Source organism: Rhinopithecus roxellana, chromosome 5 (assembly GCF_007565055.1).
Source record: "Rhinopithecus roxellana isolate Shanxi Qingling chromosome 5, ASM756505v1, whole genome shotgun sequence".
In the NCBI taxonomy this organism is placed as follows: Eukaryota; Metazoa; Chordata; class Mammalia; order Primates; family Cercopithecidae; genus Rhinopithecus; species Rhinopithecus roxellana.
The window spans coordinates 58,102,841-58,123,421 of NC_044553.1; positions in this window are offsets into that span (position 1 = coordinate 58,102,841).

Genomic DNA, 20,581 nt, shown 5'->3' on the forward strand with positions numbered 1-20,581 from the left:
GAGCTACAATTCAAGATGAGATTTGTGTGGGGACTCAGCCAAACCACACCAGTGCTATAACAATGAATTCCCAATATGTTATTAGGGAAGCGTCTGAGTACTGTGATTATGCCTTCTTAGCTTAATAAAAGGCAGAAGCTACAGTTGTAGACTTCTCTGACCTGGCAGTCTTCCCATTCTGTGTTGTAGTCATGGACTATTGACTTCAGCAAGACTCTGAGGAAGTAGTGAGGCAACGAGGAGCAGTGTCTTGCTTAACCTCTTAAATGATGATCTCTATGTCTCCTACACAACCCCTTTGCTGGCAAACAGTGAACCAGAATAGAATAATTCTTAAAAATACAAATCTGTAGTCATAATCTCTACATTTATCCAGAGCTGGTCACTTAGTAGCTATGTCACATTGGACAGTCACTTAAGCTCGCTGCACTTCACTTTCTTTATCTCTAAAATGGAGTTATATTGGTTTCTACCACTTGAAGCTGTTTAGAGTATTCTATAATACGTTAATCTAGCACATAGGTAATTACTACGTGTGATTTGCTAGTGTAACTATACACTGTGCAACTATACACTGTGTATTTACTATTACAACATTATTATTTATTAGAAAGATAAAGTTGAGAAACATAGTGCGAGAAAATATGGAATAAGATAAAAATAAAGAATAAAAGATAAAAAGAAAAAGGGAAAACGTTAAGAGATATGGAAGGTAGGATCATCCAATCAGACTTCCAATAGCAAATTGAAATTAGAATATAATCAGAGGAATAGTACGAAATTTCTCTAAGCTGAATATACTTGTTCTTAGTTTAAAAGAGATTCCTTGGCAATCATTAAGAAGTCAGGAAACAACAGTTGTTGGAGAGGATGTGGAGAAATAGGAACACTTTTACACTGTTGGTGGGATTGTAAACTAGTTCAACCATTATGGAAAACAGTATGGCAATTCCTCAAGGATCTAGAACTAGATGTACCATATGACCCAGCCATCCCACTACTGGGTATATACCCAAAGGATTATAAATTAGTCTACTACAAAGACACATGCACACATATGTTTATTGCAGCACTATTCACAATAGCAAAGACTTGGAATCAACCCAAATGTCCATCTGTGACAGACTGGATTAAGAAAATGTGGCACATATACACCATGGAATACTATGCAGCCATAAAAAAGGATGAGTTTGCGTCCTTTGTAGGGACATGGATGCAGCTGGAAACCATCATTCTTAGCAAACTATCACAAGAAGAGAAAACCAAACACCGCATGTTCTCACTCATAGGTGGGAACTGAACAATGAGATCACTTGGACTCGGGAAGGGGAACATCACACACTGGGGCCTATCATGGGGATGGGGGAGGAGGGAGGGATTGCACTGGGAAGTTATACATGATATAAATGATGAATTGATGGGTGCTGACGAGTTGATGGGTGCAGCACACCAACATGGCGTAAGTATACATATGTAACAAACCTGCACGTTATGCACATGTACCCTAGAACTTAAAGTATAAAAAAAAAAAAAAAAAAAAAAAAGAACCTATATGAACCTAAAAAAAAAAAAAAAAAAAAAAGAGATTCCTGGTACAACGGAACAAAATAAAGAGGACAAATAAATATCTTGTGAGATTTCAAAACTATAAGAATCTAAAGAAAAAAATCCCAAGATTGTCAAGCTTACTCACACATGAATGAAAATCAAGGTTGCATGAGTTGTGTTACCAGCAACATTGGAAGTTGGAGATCAATGGAGCATTGCCTTGAAAGTTTTGCAGGACAACGACTTAGAAACAAAATAGTATGTCCATTTAAAATATCAATCAGGCATGAAGGTAGGTATAATATATATAACACATGTAAATTTATAATATATATTCAAACATACAATGAACCAGGAAGTGTAGGTCACACAAACTCAGAGAAAATACATATTTTAAAAAAATTTAGCCAAAACAAGAAATTAAAAAGCAAGACATAAGAGACAGAGAGTTGGAGTATAAACCTAGAATTCTGATAGAAAGAAATTCTGAATTGTCTGCAAATTAGTTGGAATATTCTCAGTTCAAAAACCAGAAAGCCCTTATTCAACTGGTTTAAACAATTTTTTAAAATTATATCAAAAATCAGAACATCCTGAGTTAGGGAAACATCAGAGTTGGATAATTCGTTGGTTCCATTTTGTCACCAAGCAGCTAAGTTCCTTCCTTGGGATCACAAAATGGCCAGTGCAGTTCAGATATCACATTTAAATATGAGCAAGTTCAGCAGAATAAAAGAAAATTTCTATTTTTTTTTATCTACTCCCTCTCTCTGCTTTTAATCAGCAAATACAACTATCCCAGAAGTCTTTGCAGATTTAGCTTTATTTCTCATTGGCCAGAATTGTCTGACACGCATATCCCTAAACCAATCATGGGCAAGAAGAATAAGGTTATTCTGATTGATTTAGACAAAACAGAAACTTACCCTTTTCTTTGAGTTACATGGAGAAGAGATAGAGGTTAGACTACAATTCATGATTTATAAATTAAGTTGGCACAGGTGTAAATTCATAAATTAAATTGGTACAAATTTGAACCAAAAGTCAGTAGGCTCTATGAAGAATATGTTTAAGAATGAATGATACAATTACATAAATTTTATGATTAAAATGATTCTGATTAATATAAAAAGAGGAAGGCATATGCCTTTTCTGTAAGACAGACAATTAAAATTCTAAGGAAAAATAAACATGTGTAAGAAAGTCATAGTCCAAATATGAAGCAAGCTAAAATGTAGCCTGAATCTGTGTACTTGATGGAAATGTATATCTGAGTCTCCTGAAAAGGAAACCCAAACTCCACTGGTCTGGTAATTTAGAAAGGCTGATGATACTTGAATTACTGAGTATGTCATTTTAGAATTATAATTGACACAATTTTTAATCAGTTCTCCATGATGTATTTGTTACTATATCGTTTAACTCTTTTATGAATATTTTATTTACAGATCATTTCTCAATTTATTTTTAGAAAATCTTTCTAAAGTTTTAAAAGCTGTTTCACAAATTAAAAATGTTTCAAATTTTTTGATCCTTATGTAAACATAATCTTTTCTTCTTCCCATGGGACACCTGACTCAATTTTGCTCCTTGGAAACTTAACCTATTTAAGAAATATATAATTTAAAAAAGAATAAACTCAAGCTATGAATAATATGTTTGGAAAAATTTTATGAAAAATGTCATGTAATTTGTTGAAGAAACAGTAAAGTTTAGGCATTTTTTCAGATTTACTATAGGTTCTTTGCTATCATTAAATTTAAGTCATGTTAAATGTATTATATTTTCATGAAATTAAAAAAAAAAATCAGTCCATTAAGTGTCTGCATAACTATGGTGTAACTTATCAAAATTGGGATTCCTGGCTAAACTGAGTGCCCCAAGAGAAGCTACTCTTCTTTTTCAGCGGTGAATTTTCCACCTGTGAATGTGGATTTGGCTTATTGGGGGGACATTGGGTACTGCAAGGAATGATTCACGGAAGTCCAAGGCTTCCTAGTTGATCTCATGGAACCAAATACCAATTTCTGCTCTCTTGATGACTTACATCGATCCCCTCACACACAAACAAATTTACACGTCCAGCAGATGAAGGCCCCGCCTTGCAGTAACAAGGCTTTGAAGGATGAATTAGAAATCCTCCAGATAGGTGGATTACCAAAGTGTTAAGCAGCATATCTTGTCCAGGTAAGTACAAGTTCAAAAGCTTTAATGATGCATAAGTAGAATAAATTAAGAGGCAATGTATGTTAGGAGCAGGAGTATCAAATGCAATAGTGTATGTGCTACACAAGCAAAAAGTATTCTTATATTTACTATTTGACACAAAATGTACAAAGCAATCTATGTAAAATTGCTTTGGAAGTTATGAAATAATACTGCTAATGTTAATTATAAGATATTTCTAATATAACTAGAGTACAGATTATTTAATGTACAAGTGAAATAGTTCTTAATTTATCTTGAAACCACATACTTAAAACTACACTCCATGAAGCCTAATTTAATTTCCCTTTTCTCTCACCTCTTTTTAGCTGACTGAATTATAATCGATTTTAGTTCCTATTAAACATATAACAATTAGATATTCTTGCTGTAGGTCTGAAGGCTTGAAGTCCTTTTTATTTTTTTCTTTCAATTATTTGCAGAGAAATACCTAAAATATTTCTCAGCCATGTTCCTTCCTACTTACTTCCTTATTCTCCTTTTTAAAATTTATTGACACATTTCACCCAAATTAACAACACTTCACTATCCCCTTGATCTCTTACCTGTCAGTTCTTTGAACAATCTTTGTTACAGCTAATCAAACACAATACTGTTTTTATCATGCAACTATTTTATGAGTATTTATAACAGAGCAAATGTGATAAGGAAACTGTAACAACAGGTAGGATAATTGGAAAGAAGGCAAAAATTATTATTATTCATGCATTAATTGACAGTAAATGTCTATATAACCCTTCAAAATATTGAAAATTTAAAAAATGTTAATATAACAATAGTGATAATGATTAGCTAACGTGTTAAGTGCTTAGTATGGGCCAGGCAGGAAGTGCCTGATATGTAGAAATTATTAAATCACTGAAACAAACTCACAAGGCATGTATGATACTATTACTGCTCCCACTTTACCAGAGGAAGGTATTGAGGCATGGAGAGAGACTTGATCAAAATCACACAGCAGCTAAGTAAGCAAGCAGTGGAGCCAAGACGTCCTGGGCACTCTGGCTTCCAGGGTCAGTAGTTTCAATCACAGAGCTATAAAAGCTAAGAAAGGAGGACAGGGAGAAGAAAAATCCAGTAATTTTCCTATTTAGAGTTTCAACTAATGAGAGGCTACTGTGGGGAAACAATAAAAAGCCAAAACCCTTGTCTACAGCTGCCAGTCACTGGTGAGCTGTATTCCATTCAGAGGAAAGGGGAAATGCTCTCTTCCCAGTTCAGGATCTTGCTCCATAACCAGGCTCACAACATAGTTCAGTTTTGCCAAATGTCACAATATCTCTGAAAAGCTCCCTTACCATCTCAGTTCAACCATAGTCTGACCCAGACCATTCCTATTTTAGGACTTTCCTTCTCTGTTGTTTTAACAAATTATTTCCAAAAGCAACAGTCTATGGATTATTAATCCTGCCTTTGACCGAGAAACAATTTACTGTTTCATTCTCAAAGCACTTTCAATCCTTGGAACCATCACTACTACATTCACATTTCTGAAAACAATTATTTTAGTTATTTTTCTGCTAGAAACAACAAAAAACTACTACAAAGCAATTATCTTTGCAAAGAAAATAGAAATTTCAGTTCTCATGAGAGATCTACTTTAACTTCATTTTCTTTCACCTTTGCTATGTTCTAAGTTTTTATGCTTCTAACTATCATGTATCAAACACCCGAGAGTCTGAACCTCAGCCCACATGATGAAATCCCTCATGGTCCATGGACCACAGAGTGGCACACAGTTATAGTTTCTCCCTGTGCAGAGCAGTAGCACCGTGGAGAAAAGGTTTACTAGTCCATCTCTCCATTTTGTGGGCCTGTCTGTAATGCAGATTGTACTGTAGAATAAGAAACAGACTGAGTTAGAAAGTTATTGAGAAGCGTGCAAAAGAACATGAGCCAGGTATGGTGGCTCACACCTATTATCCCAGCACTTTGGGAGGCTGAGGTAGGAAGATCGCTTGAGCCCAAGAGTCTAACAGCAACCTGGGCAACATAGTGAAGACCCCTTCTCTATATTAAAAGAATTAAGCTGAGTAGGTGGCACACGCCTGTGGTCCCAGCTTCTCTGGAGACTGAGGTGGGAGTATGGCTTGTGCCCAGGAATTCGAGACTGGAGTGAGTGATAGTCAGACCACTGCACTTCAGCCTGGGTGATAGAGGGAACCTGAGAGAGAGAGAGAACCTGAGAGAGAGAGAGAGGGGAGAGAGAGAGAGAAGAGAAAGAGAAAGGAAGAGGGAGGGAAGGAAAGAAGGAAGGGAGGGAAGAGAGAGAGAGAGAGAGAGAGAGAGAGAGAGAGAGAGAGAGAAAGAAAGAAAGAAAGAGAAAGAGAGAAAGAGAGAAAGAGAGAAAGAGAGAAAGAGAGAAAGAGAGAAAGAGAGAGAGAGAGAGAGAAAGAAAGAGAGAGAGAGAGAGAGAAAGAGAGAAAGAGAAAGAGAGAGAGGGAGGGAGGGAGGGAGGGAGGGAGGGAGGGAGGGAGGGAGGAAGGAGGAAGGAAGGAAGGAAGGAAGGAAGGAAGGAAGGAAGGAAGGAAGGAAGGAAGGAAGGAAGGAAGGGAGGAAGGGAGGGAGGGAGGAAGGAAGGGAGGGAGGAAGGGACAACATGGAAGTAAAGAATGCAGGAGAGCTGAGGGAGAAGGTGAAGCATGGTGTAGTTGTTACCAAGGCCTCGGTCAATCCCATAGGAGCCAGGACACAAATGGCCTCTCAATGAATGTTGAATGTTCCCAATCAAGGCAAGAGAGGGAGTCTTTGTACCCTGTATCAACCATTCACTAGATGTGGGGTATGTCCAGGGAGGGATGAGGTAAGTTTGGGTGTCACAGCTTCCTCTGTCTGAGGGTAATCCCAGGGGTTTAGCTGTGTGCTGTCAGAAGCTAAGAGTATTGAATGCCTCCACCCTGGAAATTTGGAGGTGAAGCACAGCATGAATTACATTTATCTCCAACATGATGGTGAAAAATAATGTTTAATTACTAACATAGATACCTGTACGCTTAGAGGGACATTTCCCTTCAATCTATTGAGATTTCCTATAAAAAGTATGAAGAAAGTTTAAAATCCCGAATCCTCCAAAATAAGACTAATGTACCTAGAATTAGAGAGTAAATCCAAATTAAAATCTGGAAAATGTTTATGGACTATGTCCAGACAGTGCTTAACTGTTACAGGGTAATTCCTTTCATCTTTCCTTTTCCTCTAGAGATATTCTTGACCTCTTACTTTCCACAAAAGGATGGGTGAAAAGATAATTTTAACAATAATTATTATTAAGCTTTTAAAAAGTTAGTTGTAGATAAAACTAGAAAAAGTCAAAGTAGCAGTATTATAAGCATTCTGTTAAAAAAGAGAGAGAGAGAGAACAAAATAGAACATTGTCCTTAGATTTTCTTTTACATTTTTTTCCTATATGGTTGGCGTATGGGTTGTTTAATTGATACACATTTTTATATATTTATGGGGAACATATGCTATTTTATTAAATGCATAGAATGTGTAGTGATCAAGTTGAAGTATTTAGAATATCCATCACCTGGAACATTTATCACTTCTATGTGTTGGAAATATTTCAAGTACTCTTTTTCAGCTCCTTTTAAATATACAATATATTGTTGTTAACTATAGTTACCATATTCTGCTATTACACGTAAGAAATTATTTCTAACTATACATTTAAGCCCACTAACTAACCTCTCTTCATGCCCCACCCAACACTCACTCTTTCCAGCTTCTGGTAACTATAATTTTACTCTGTATCTCCATAAGAGAACATTTTTGACTCCCACATATGAACATGACACACATGTTCATCAACAGGTCATGAACACTTTTCAAAAGAAGACATACATGTGGCCAAGCATGTGAAGAAAAGTTTAGCATCGCTGATTATTAAAGAAATGCAAATCAAAACTATAATGGGATACCATCTCACACTAGTAAGAGTGGCTATTATTAAAAAACCAAAAAAAAAAAAAACCAGACACTGGAGAGGTTGCATGTGAGTGACAACAGGCAATATTTGTCTTTCTGTGCTTAGCTTATTTCTATAACATAATGACCCCAATTTCTGTCCATGTTGCCACAAATAACAGGATTTCATTCTTTTTTATGGCCAAGGAGTATTTCATTGTGTGTGTGTATATATACATATACATTTTTATTTTAAGTTCAGAGGGAGTTTGTTGTACAGATTATTTCATCACCCAGCTATTAAGCCTAGTACCCATTAGTTATTTTTCCTGATCCTCTCCCCTCCTCCAAAAGGCCGCAGTGTGTGTTGTTCCTCTCTATGTGTCCATGTGTTCTCATTATTTAGCTCCCACTTATAAATGAGAACATGCAGTATTTGGTTTTCTGTTCCTGCATTAGTTTGCTAGGGATAATGGCCTCCAGCTTTATCCATGTTTCTGTGAAGGACATGATCTCATTCCTTTTTATGGCTGCATAGTTTTCCATACTGTATATGTACCACATTTTCTTTATCCAGTCTAGCATTGATGGGCATTTAGGTTGATTCCATATCTTTGCTATTGTGAATAGTGCTGCAATTAACATAGATGTGCATGTGTCTTTATGATAGAACAATTTATATTTCTTTGAGTATATACCTAATAATGAGATTGCTGGGGTAAATGGTTGTTCTGTTTTTACCTCTTTGAGGAATCACCACACTGCTTTTCACAATGGTTGAACTAATAATGTACACTCCCACCAAGTGTATAAGCATTCTTTTTTCTCTGCAACCTCTCCAGCATCTGTTATTTTTTGACTTTTAAATAATAGCCATTCTGACTGGTATGAGATGGTATCTCATTATATATTTGATTTGCATTGCTCTAATAATCAGTGATGTTGAGCTTTTCTTCATATGCTTCTTGGCCACATGTATGCCTTCTTTTGAAAAGTGTCTGTTTGTATCCTTTGCCCAAGTTTTAATGAGGTTGTTTTTCTCTCGTAAATTTGTTTAAATTCCTTATAGATACTAGACATTAGACGTTTGTCAGATCTATAATGAGATGTATTGGCTATGTTCCCACCCAAATCTCATCTTAAATTGTAATTCCCACAATTCCCATGTATAGTGTGAGAAAGCTGGTGAGTGGGAAGTAATTGAATCATGGGGGTGGATCTTTCCCATGCTTTCTCTTGATAGCGAATAAGTCTCAGGAAACCTGATGGTTTTTAAAACAGGAATTTTCCTACACAAGCTCTCTCTCGTGGTCGCCATGTAAGAAGTGCCTTTCACCTTCTGCCATGATTGTGAGGCTTCCCTAACCATGTGGAACTGTAAGTTCATCAAACCTATTTCTTTTTTGCAAATTGCCCAATCTTGGGTACTTATTTATCAGCAGCATGAAAACAGACTAATACAGTAAATTGGTACCAATAGAGTGGGATGCTGCTGAAAAGATACCTGAAAATGTGGAACTACTTTGGAACTGGGTAACAGGCAAAGGTTGGAACAGTTTGGAGGGCTCAGAAGAAGACAGAAAAATATGAGAACGTTTGGAACTTTCTAGAGACTTGTTGAATAGCTTTATCCAAAATGTTGATAGCAATATAGACAATAAAGTCCAGGCTGAGGTGGTCTCAGATTGAAATGAGGAACTTGGGAACTAGAGCAAAGGTGACTCTTGTTATATTTTAGCAAAGAGACTGGCAGCATTTTGCCCCTCCTCTAGAGATTTGTGGAACTTTGAACTTGAAAGAAATGATTCATGGTATCTGTCAGAAGAAATTTCTAACAAGCAAAGCATTCAAGAAGTGACCTGGGTGCTGTTAAAGGCACTCAGTTTTATCAAGGGAAGCATAGCAGGAAAGTTCAGAGAATTTGCAGCCTGACAATAGGATAGAAAATAAAATCCCATTTTCTGAGGAAAACTGTAAGCCAGCTACAGAAATATGCATAAGTAACAAGAAACTAAATGTTAATCCCCAAGACAATGGGGAGAATGTCTCCAGGGCATGTCAGAGATCTTCACAGCAGCCCCTCCCATCATGGGCCAGGAGGTCTAGACGGAAAAAAAATGGTTTTGTGGGCCAGGTCAGTGTCCCTGTGCTGTGTACAGCCGAGGGACTTGGTGCCCTGCATCCCAACTGCTCCAACCATGGCTAAAAAGGGCCAATGAAGAGCTTGGGCCATGACTTCAGAGGGTACAAGGCACAAGTCTTATCAGCTTCCACATGCTGCTGAGTCTGCAAATGCACAGAAGTCAAGAATTGGGGTTTGGAAACATCCACCTAGATTTCAGATGATGTTTGGAAACACCTGGATTCCCACGCAGAAGTTTGCTGCAAGGGCAGGGCCCTCATGGAGAACCTCAGAGCAGTGCAGAAGGGAAATGTGAAGTCAAAACTACCACACAGAGTCGCTACTGAGGCACCACCTAGTGGAGCTGTGAGAAGAGGGCCACCATCCTTCAGACCCCAGAATTGTAGATCCACCAACAGCTTGCACTGTATGCCTGGAAAAGGCAGACGCTCAACACCAGCCCATGAAAGCAGTTGGGAGGGAAACTGTACCCAGCAAAGACACAGGGGTGGAGCTGCCAAAGACCATGGGAATCCACCTTTTGCATCACTGTGACCTGGATGTGAGACATAGAGTCAAAGGAGACGATTTTGGAGCTTTAAGATTTGACCACCCCTCTGGATTTTGAACTTGCATGGGGCCTGTAGTCCCTTTACTTTGGCCAATTTCTCCCATTTGGAATGGCTGTATTTACCCAATGCCTTTTCCCCCATTGTATCCAAGAAGAAACTAACTTGCTTTTGATTTTACAGGCACATAGCTGGAAGGGACTTACTTCATCTCAGATAAGACTTTAGATTGTGAACTTTGCAGTTGATGCTAAAATGAGTTAAGACTTTGGGGGACTGTTGGGAAGGTGTGATTGGTTTTGAAAGGTGAGGACATGAGATTTGGGAGGGGCCGGGTACTGAATGATATGTTTTGATGGTATCCCCAACCCAAATCTCATCTTGAATTGTAACTCCCACAGTTCCCACGTGTCGTTCGAGGAACCCGGTGGAAAGTAAGTGAATTATGGGGGTAGTTCTTTACTGTGCTGTTCTTGGGATAGTAAATAAGTCTCACAAGATCTAATGGTTTCAAAAATGGGAGTTTCCCTACACAAGCTCTCTCTCTTGCCATTGCCATGCAAATGCTTTTCGCCTTCTGCCATGATTGTGAGGCCTTCCTAGTCATGTGGAACTGTAAGTCCATTAAACCTCTTTTTGTAAATTGTCCAGTCTTGGGTATATCTTTATCAGCAGCATAAAAATGGACGAATACACAGTTTCCAAAAAGTTTCTCATTCTGTAGGTTGTGTGTTTAGTCTATTGACAGTTTCTTTTGCAGTGCAGAATCTCTTTAGTTTAATTAGATGCCATTTGTCAATTTTTGCTTTTGTTGCAATTGCTTTTGGCATCTTCGTCATGAAATCATTGCCTGTGTCATATCTATGTCTAGGATGGTATTGCCTAGGTTGCTTTCCAGGGTTTTTATAGTTTTGGGGTTTACACATAAGTACAGGTATCCCTTTGATAAACTGGTTTTTCTTTGTATAAATATCCAATAGTGGGATTGCTGGATAGTATGGTAGTTCTATTTTTAGTTTTAAGAGAAATCTCCATACTATTTTCCAAAATCGCTGTACTAATTTACACTCCCAGGTATGTGGTTCTTTTCATTAACACAGTTCATACAGGAAATGGCCTGCTTTCTTTTATATATTTATTGTATATGTTTAAGATATAAAATATGATGTTTTGATGTACATATATATATAATGAAATGAATACTACAGTCAAGCTAATTAACAGATCGGTTTTTCACATATAAACAACATATATAATGAATTATATAAACACTCTCCCTCTTTCTATATATATATGTATATACAAATCCTATATATATAGTCATTCTGAGTAGAAGTTGTCTTATTTCCCCAACTTAATGCATATCAATAAGGAATCTTAATTGTAGTTAATTGAAAAGAACCTTGATCCTGTATTCTATATCTAGAGCAAATGAAAATTCTGGCAGAATCTAGATAAGCGGCCAATACCTTAGATGGAATGGAGGCTGAAAAAGCAAGCTCATGACATTTTTATTTAGTTTACTAAGGAAGAGACTCTGCCTCCCAATGGACTCATACGGCAGAGAATTTCCCACAAATAGGAAGGAGAATCCACAGGCATGGCAGCAAACAGAATTTCATTATCTCTACAATCTGCTCATTTGTGTGACCAACACCAACATAATTTTTCAAATTCATAAATATTAAATTAAAAAATCCTGCCTAACCTACAATGCAATTGTCCCTTGTAATTCAAAAATAGTCTTTTCTAATAGCAGATAATGGCCAATATTTTCCTCAGTCACTTCATTCAGCACTAAGGCCAGGACTCTGGCTAATTATTTCTATAGTTCTGTTACAATCCTCTCTCAATAATGTATAATCTGTAGATTAAATTGTAATGTTATCCATCATTAACATACTACATCTAAAATATCTGAATCGATGGAAAGAAAAGAGCAAGAAAGCACAAAAACAAGAACTCACACTCATTTTTCTAAAATTGATGATGGTGTTTCCAATTCAGTTGAGATATTGTTGTGACCCCCAGCAGAAGCATTTCTTCCTTAGCACTAAGATTTCCAAGTCATCCAAACTCAGAGTCATAGACCTGGGAGCAAACATTTTTGAGTCTCATGGGTTGTTAAATGAATCTGAGACAGTAACTCTGTCAAGCATTCCTAGTGTGCCCTTCAAATTCTCTCAGGCCTCACTCTCACTCAAGCCCCTGCAATGGTGACCAGTTCCACAGGCTTCAGTGGACTTTGTGTAGATGCAACATGAAATCCTTCATCTTGAGCCTGTGTCATGTCCTTCTTGTTTCTTGTACCAGAGCATCTCTGATGCTATGTTACAGGTAATGCAGGAGTCTATTCAGCACTCATTCATGTGGAGTCCAGAAGGGTGAGTCAAAACTCTTAAATCACGTTTTTCCAGTAGAAGTGGAAGCCCATGAATAAAAGTTTCCATAATTTTTGTTTCCAGGAGCCACTTCTGAGATGCATTTCATACGCCTTCTTAGAATGTACTGCAAGTTTAAGTACTTTTTGCCCACAGTGGTGACTGACTTAAAAATGCATACTTGTTTTGGGTTTGCCACATTCATTCTAATTCAATCCTTCTGCTACTCTTTCCTGCTCCCAAGTTCACTCAGCAAATAAAAGATTTACACAAGCTTTTATACAGGTCCTTCTCTCTCTCTCTCTCTCTCTCTCTCTCTCTTTTTTAAAGATGGAGTTTCACTCTTATTGCCCAGGCAAGAAAGCAATGGTGCAATCTCAGCTCACTGCAACATCTGCCTCCTGGGTTCAAGCGATTCTCCTGCCTCAGCCTCCTGAGTAACTGTGATTATAGGCATGTACTACCATGCCCGGCTAATTTTGTGTTTTTAGTAGAGATGGGGTTTCTCCATGTTGGTCAGGCTAGTCTTCAACTCCTGACCTCAGGTGATTTGCCTGCTTTGGTCTCCCAAAGTGCTGGGATTACACACGTGAGTCACTGCATGTGGCTTCAGGTCCTTCTTTCAAAGACACACAGGTTAAAAGGAAATAGCTTATATTCGCACACGCTTATTTGGGGCCTTCTAAATATCAACTTAGAAGTAAAGAAGTAAGTGTATTTGGTTTTGGTTCTGAGTATATATCACTTTGTAAGATGATACATCAGTCTTGTAAGTTGTCTGTAGCTAATATTGTAAAACATACTTTAATAAGACATCATACTGCTTTATGCAACCAGTTGTTTCTGGATGAAGCAGTATGTGGTAAGACTAGTAAAGTCAATGACAATTATTTTATCACCTTAATTATGTCTTAGGCATAACTCCAAGTAATAATTAATTCTATAAATGATATCATTGTGTGGGATAGGGCATTCAGTAATTTCATGGATTGTTGTTGGAAAAAGCAGGATAGGCGGGGCAAAAAAGTCCAAACTAATATAGCTATTTGTTCCAATATGGAAAAATTGAAGCTCGTTTCGTTGTTAAATGTGTTACATGCAATCAGTTTGACACCCTCCACTTGGCTGGCCCCCCAAAGAGTTAAGGTTTGATTAGCTGGTGCTATTGAAAAATTAAAATTCATCAATGGCAGTAGGTTGATGAAACTTAATGAGAAGAAATTTAGGTTTTGAGCCCACTCCTAGTCTTTATTCTTTCCATTCTCATCACTTCAAATCTTTTTCCTTCTGCTGTGGAATAGCCCACATCTGGTATCAAATTTTATATGTGTGTTCTTAATCCGAGCAACAAAAGCTGCATTTCTTGAATTTTTAAAAAAGCTTATTAATCAGATCGCTCAATCTATGTCAATTATCCACTCCCAAGCTTCAGTATCTGCCATTGTGATCCTCACTTGTGGGAAGCAATCTCATTAGTTGGGGAACTCCCCAAATATAGAAAGGGTTTCTAAGATGTTTACTAGGATATCTCGTTTTGTGTTGTTGATGTGGCTGTTGCTCTTAGTTAAGATGCACATTTTTTCTTTCAGGAAGGCTAATTCTGACTCAGGTTATTTGAAATTGAGAAGCCTAAACCTGCATCACAACATGGATATAGTGTATAATAAAGAACTGAATTATATTTCCTGATTGCATCGTCATCATTCAACAAGTTTTTATTGACTGTCTTTCTCTGCCAGGCACTGCTTTAGAGTCTGTGGATACAAAGAGATTGAGATGAACTTTGCCATAGTGCACGAGGTGCTTACAGTCTGCTAGGAGGGGATCAAATAACCAATTAATTATATTTGCAATAACTACTCAGAAAAAAATACATGATACTATGAGAACAACTAATGAGAAAATGGGGTTTGTCCTTCTGGTTTATGGCAGGAAGACTGAGGAAATTACCTTTACAATAAATCCTGCAAAAGTAAAAATAAAGGGGCATCAACAAAAGAAGGAAGGTATGTTTGTACCAAAGTCACACAATCCTTAACTATTATTCTTTACTAGTCAAATAGCTTCCTATTTCTTTATGTTTAGTTAATATAGATACATCATTATTTATAGATTATCTGTGTTCATGCTGAGCTTAATTTAACTACAGTTCTATAAAAATATAAAATATAATAAAACACATTTTATGCAGAAAGGAATCACCCATATGGAATAATGATATTGTTCACTTGCCCCAGAAATTCTATGGAAATGGGTATCTCCAATTTATTGGACAGGAGGTTTTGTCATCTGCTGTAGTGTCAATGTTTTCCTCAATGAGAGCCTAATGTACTATTCGAATCATTGCTTTTCTGTAAAAAGAAAGTTAAAATTCTGCTGATATTTTACTCCCTCTGCACTTTCCATTTTGGCAGTTTGGCTTTCTGGCTGGTTACTTTAATCATTTTAAGTGCTTGAACTAAGAACCCATTTAACACTTTCCATTAATAAAGAAAAATGTGGTCCAGGAATACCTAACTTAAAATCTTAGAGGTCATATAGTTTAACCTCCATCCAATTCAGGGAACTCTGCATCACTTGTCTGACAGGTGGTATTCTAGATCTTCTTAAAATCTTCTAATGATGGAGAGTTCTCTGACATTAAAAGGCAAAAAAAAAAAAAAAAAAAAAAAAAAAAAAACCCTTATGTGCTTGAACCAGCACAATCAACTCTAAGATCTGGACATTATACATCTGTATCAGTTAGAATAGGTGCAAAGATAAGTACCTGAACACCCAAATGCACAGTGGATCAAACGCCCAATATTGTTTTTCTTTATGTACAAAAAAAAAAAAAAATAGTCTTGAAGGTAGCAGGAAGGGCTGGTACAGTGGATCCACAAAGTCATCAGGCACCTAAGGACTTTGGTCCCTTCCAGGTCCAGACCACCAAACCTATGCTTTCAAAGCATGAATCAAGATGGCTGCTATAGCTTCAGCCATCAGGTCTATATTTCTTCACTGGCCAGAATATAGTCACATGAAATGCCTGATAGAAAGGGTGCCAAGAAATGTAATCTTTAACCTAGGTATCCATATGCCCACAAAATATTTGGAGCTCCTATTACTATGAAAGATGCAGAGAATGAGACATGGAAGAGGCTAGAGTTTAAGCTTTTTCTGTAAAAGGGCAGATAGTGCTGAAGAGGATGTGGAGAAATAGGAACGTTTTTACACTGTTGGTGGGAGTGTAAATTAGTTTAACCACTGTGGAAGACAGTGTGGTGATTCCTCAAAGATCTAGAACCAGAAATACCATTTGACCCAGCAATCCCGTTACTGGATATATATCCAAAGGATTATAAATCATTTTACTATAAAAACACATGCACACATATATTTACTGCAGCACTGTTCACAATAGCAAAGACTTGGAACCAACCCAAATGCCCATCCATGACAGACTGGATAAAGAAAATGTCATACATATACACCATGGAATACTATGCAGCCACAGAAAAGGATGAGTTCACGTCCTCTGCAGGGACATGGATGAAACTGGGAAACATCATTCTCAGCAAATTAACACGAGAACAGAAAACCAAACACTGCATGTTCTCACTCATAAGTGGGAGTTGAACAAAAAGAACACATGGACACAGGGAGAGGAACATCACACACCAGGGCCTGTCAGGAGGTAGAGGGCTAGTGGAGGGATAGCATTAGGAGAAATACCTAATGTAGATGATGGGTTGATGGATGCGGCAAACCAGCATGGCACATGTATACCAATGTAACAAGCCGGCATGTTCTGCGTATGTATCCCAGAACTTAAAGTATATATATATATATATATATATATATATATATATTTTAAAAAAGGGGCATATAGCAAATTCTTTCAGCTATATGGTCTCAATCACAAATACGCAACTTTACCATTGTAGTGAGAAAGCAGCCATAGCCAATATATAGGTGAATAAATACACTGTGTTCCAATACAAGTTCATTTACATAAACAAGAAGTGGGCCAGATTTTGCCTTATTGTTAACTGACCCCTAAACAGACAAATAGCAAGCTATTCCCCATTTATTAGTGCATCTGAAGATACCATTTATTTTGTTGATAAGGAACTAAATCCTTAATTCCATTTTACATGAAATGCTGATTAATTAGTGATGACATTTTTAAAAATTTAAGTGTATCTCCTCACATTTGTATTTTCCTTACATTTGGCATTTATATATTCCCTCTTTTCTGACATTGGTAAATCTGTTAAGCATGCCATCAACGTTTTCTTTCAAATTGCTGATGATAATGTTGGACAGCATAATGATATGCGTTAAGAGTTTCAGAGATCTCTTTCACAGTTCAGCAAATACACATTTATTGAGAAAAGATTATACACCAAGCACTAAATTAATCACTGAAGCTTTAACAGCATCCAGGATGAAGCACTTGCTCTTTGGAACTATGCAGTACAGACCAGTATTTACAGTTTGGAAGTGAATCAGAGTCATGAAGGGAGCTTTTTCAAAGTGTAGATTCCCGTAGAACACCTCAAGTAATTCTAATTCATTTGGTTTATGGTGGGACTAGTGCCAGGACATTTTTATTTATTGTAGAACACACACCCTGGTGGTTTTGATCTAGTCCATGATTTAGAACCCAGTACTATTCTTTTTAGAGGAGATGTCATTAAGACCAATTTCCCTATCTTGCCTACAATGGTATTATGAGAAGTTTACCTAATCCATGGCTAACTTCAGACTATACTCTGTGTATCCACTGGCCTTCTATTTTTAAGATTATATTCCTATTTTTAATGTGAGGTTAATGGCTTTCACTTAATCTTTCTTAAGTAATCACAAATAACAAATGTTAACAGTTACTAAAGCTTCCTCTATACCCCAACAGAGAGCTCAATACTTTACACATATTGCCTTATATAAACCTCAAACAATCACATGATACAGCACTGTTATTAACCATATTTTACAGATTAATAAACTGAGGCCTAGAGAGCTGAATCATTGCCCAGGGTCACAACACCTATGAGTAGAAAAGCAATGGTATAAACACAAATTCATATAACCTAGCACCTGCTTTAAATCATTCTTCCCTACTATGTCTCTATAACTTTTCAACATTTTTCTGAATTTTATTGGATTTAAATGAGATTATTAAACCAAGTGATCTGGACTACATCATTTCTTACTTAAAAAAGGCATCTCGAACCAGAAACAAAATAATACATACTGTATTATTTTATTTCTAGGAAGTAAAAACAAGCAAAATAAATTCAGGCTAACATCAGGATAGTGGCTACCATTAGAGGGGGTAGCGAGTAAAAAGGGGGGTTTTAATTAAGGGGACATGAGGGGGCTTCTAGGATGCCCAATATGTTATATTTATGATCTCACTACTCTTACACGGCTATGTTTATTTGGAAAATTACTGAGATGTGTAATTACTTTTATGTTTATCATATTAAATAGAAAGCGAAAATATACCTTGTGCATGCCTGTCTACCAAAAATGATGTATTGGGGTATATTTAAAATGATACATAAACTAAACGCTCTGGAAAACATTATTCCTATGGTTCTAAACTCTGGATGCTTATGAAAATCACATGAAAACATTCCTGGACATACACATCCTCCTAAGTCTAACTGGAAGAAGTTTAACAGGAAGAAGTTAAATCCCTGAATAGACCAATAACAAGTTCTGAAACTGAGGCAGTAATTAATAGCCTGCCAACAAAAAAAGTCCAGGACTAGACAGAGTCACAGCCAAATTCTACCAGGAGTACAAAGAGGAGATGGTACCAATCCTTCTGAAACTATTCCAAGCAACAGAAAAAGAGGGAATCCTCCCTAACTCATTTTATGAGGCCAGCGTCATCCTGACACCAAAACCTGGCAGAGACACAACAAACAAAGAAAATATCAGGCCAATATGCCTGATGAATATCGATGCAAAAATCCTCAATAAAATTCTGGCAAACTGAATCCAGCAGCACATCAAAAAGCTTATCCACCAAGACGAAGTCAGTTTCATCCCTGGGATGCAAGCCTGGTTCACCATATGCAAATCAATAAACATAATCCATCACATAAACAGAACCAATGATAAAAACTACGTGATGATCTCAAGAGATGCAGAAAAGCCCTTCAATGAAATTCAACACCACTTAATACTAAAAACTCTCAATGAACTAGGTATTGATGAAACACATCTCAAAATAATAAGAGCTATTCATGACAAACCCAAAGCCAGTATCATACTGAATGGGCAAAAGCTGGAAGCATTCCCTTTGTAAATCAGCCCAGATAAGGGTGCCCTCTCTCATCCCTCCTATTCAACATAGTATTGGAAGTTCTGGCCAGGGCAATCAGGCAAGAGAAAGAAATAAAGGTATTCAAATAGGAAGAGAGGAAGTCAAATTGTCTCTGTTTGCAAATGACATGATTGTACATTTAGAAAATCCCATCGTCTCAGCCCAAAATCTCCTTAATCTGATAAGCAACTTCAGCAGAGTCTCAGGATACAAAATCCATATGCAAAAATCATAAGCATTCCTATACACCAATAACGGAGAGCCAGATCACAAGTGAACCCCCGTTCACAATTGCTGCAAAGAGAATTTTTAACCATAGGAATCCAACTTACAAGGGATATAAAGGACCTCTTCAAAGAGAACTACAAACCACTACTCAAGGAAATAAAAGGAAGCACAAACAAATGGGAAAACATTCCATGCTCATGGATAGGAAGGATCAGTATTGTGACAATGGCCATACTGCCCAAAGTAATTTATAGATTCAGTGCTATCCCCATCAAGCTACCATTGACTTTCTTCACAGAATTAGAAAAAACTAAACTTCATATGGAACCAAAAAAGAGCCCTTATAGCCAAGACAATCCTAAGCAAAAAGAACAAAGCCAGAGGCACCATGCAAACTGACTTCAAACTATACTACAAGGTTACAGTAATCGAAGCAGCATGATACTGGTACCAAAACAGATGTACAGACCAATGGAACAGAAACGGAGGCCTCAGAAATAACACCACACATCTACAGCCATCTGATCTTTAACAAACTTGACAAAAACAAGCTACGGGGAAAGAATTCCCTATTTAATAAATGCTGTTGGGAAAACTGGCTAGTCATATGCAGAAAGCTGAAACTGGGCCCCTTCCTTACGCCTTACACAAAAATTAACTCAAGATGGATTAAAGATTTAAATATAAGACCTAAAATCATAAAAACCCTAGAAGAAAAGCTAGGCAATACCATTCAGGACATAGGCATAGGCAAAGACTTCATGACTAAAACACCAAAAGCAATGCCAACAGAAGCCAAAATTGACAAATGGGATCTAATTAAACTAAAGAGCTTCTGCGCAGCAAAAGAAACTATCATCAGAGTGAACAGGCAACCTATAGAATGGGAGAAATTTTTTGCAATCTATCCATCTCACAAAGGGCTAATATCCAGACACAAAGAACTTAAGCAAATTTACAATAAAAAAAAAACATCAAAAAGTGGGCAAAGTATATAAACAGACACTTCTCAAAAGAAGACATTTATGCAGCCCAAAAACGTAAAAAAATAAAAAAATAAAAAATAACTCATCACTGATCATTAGAGAAATGCAAATCAAAACCACAATGAGATACCGTCTCACACCAGTTAGAATGGCAATCATTAAAAAGTCAGGAAACAACAGATGCTAGAGAGGCTGTGGAGAAATAGGAACACTTTTACACTGTTAGTGGAAATATAATTTAGTTCAACCATTGTAGAAGACAGTGTGGTGATTCCTCAAGGATTTAGAACCAG